Below are 1,792 nucleotides of genomic sequence, written 5' to 3'. Positions count from 1 at the left end.
TGTTATCAATGTTTAATTAGCTGCACCTAATTGCTATGGACGCCTTTGCCATTCGCGGGTAGCGTCCACTTTAGCGCCTGCATTACCTGTTCCGTTTGGCGCGTATAATTGCGACGAACTTCATGCGACGTACATACGCGCGAAATACTTTCATATTTACTTATACGATTTCGGATAATTCCGGACAAATGTAATAGTGCATAATTAAAAACACATTAATTGGATTAAGGACCATTTATTTTCTGTATGTATGTATATTATATTTTTAAATGATCAAAGAACAACTGTTAAATAATATTTAATTTTTCAATAAGATTACCTATATTTTAGATATTGTTTAAAACGTATGTAGCCTTAGAACATACATACAGAACAATTCAGAATGTTACCTTATTCTTATTGTTCATATTATTTTTAATATAATGTTCTAAGTGTGCAGCACACTTTATTTTATCTTTTTACCGCAGAGAATTTCACCATGTTTTTCGAGACTCAAATTTGTTTCTACGAACAGTTGAAAATTTTTATCCTTTGTCGAAAAGCCGAACACGTCGCAATCGTGTTTGTAAAATTTTATTAAGGGATAGATTTAATTTAATCTGTTTTTCACGCGATTACTCAGAGAACGCAAGCGCGACGTGATGTTCGAAAATTATGACTGAAAGCGAGAAGTGTTTTTCGCACGAAATCGTTGTACTTATGCGAAGTGTATTCTGACGAGATGGAAGAAACTTATCAGATGAAATTTTGTAATCGCATTATGCGAGTGCTCATCCGTTCCTGCTCCGAGATTCGTACGTCGACATTGCGTTTTCAGAATCGATAATTAAGTCGATAACATCACGCTATTATTCCGTTGAATAACGTTTGTTGCCAGATAATCAGAAAAATCTCGCGAAACCACGTGGATGGACGTATCTCTGTCAATTTTTGAGAAACGTATTCAAGCTCTTATATTGATATTTATGATTTTCTATTACATGTTACATATTTATCGAACAATAGTGCCATGGTTAAACGATGAATGCTGTTTATTTGAAGACGCGCGGTATTCGATGGAAATGCGGATAATGGATTCTTGTTTGATTCATAATATAAGTTTATGTGTACCATGAATTTCAATGAGAAACGCATATATATGTACATATAACAAGTATGTAAGACTTCAATGTATGACCAATATTGTAACAACAATAATATAAAATCAATATCATTAATTAGTATTAATATTATATTTTTATAACTATTACATTATAAATGATAACAAAATACGCGTATATAAGATATTTATAAAAAAAATTAACAAATATTTTTTTAGGATATAATCCCACCTATACTTTTAAAGAAGGGCAAAATTTCAATATAATTGCAACAAAAAAGTAACTTGCGCATTATATAAAGCATGATTTTGAAGTATGTATATAAATGTCTATATATATGTATATTGATGATATTATTATGTTGACTGGACTGTTATGAAACAATACTTTAATATTTTTTTACCATTCAATTTTTTTTAAAGAGCATGCTTAGTTAAAGAACATATAGTATTGTTGACGAAAAGATTATTTCCGATAATTGACGTGATAATTAACGATATTTATCACTTTCTGGCTTTATCAGAGCGTCGATTTTATAAATATTTTAAAATTTTTTGTCGTTTAATTCTCTTCGAGAGAGCGGGTTTTGCATTATAAAACGCATGGCATTATTAAATTGAAGATATTTGTAGTTCGCATTTCATCGATCATGGTTATTTAACGATTTACTTACAAATTAATCAACGTGACAA

This window comes from Wasmannia auropunctata, unplaced genomic scaffold (genome assembly GCF_000956235.1).
Source record: "Wasmannia auropunctata unplaced genomic scaffold, wasmannia.A_1.0 LD336061.1, whole genome shotgun sequence".
In the NCBI taxonomy this organism is placed as follows: domain Eukaryota; kingdom Metazoa; phylum Arthropoda; class Insecta; order Hymenoptera; family Formicidae; genus Wasmannia; species Wasmannia auropunctata.
Note: the sequence above shows the minus strand (reverse complement) of the source record.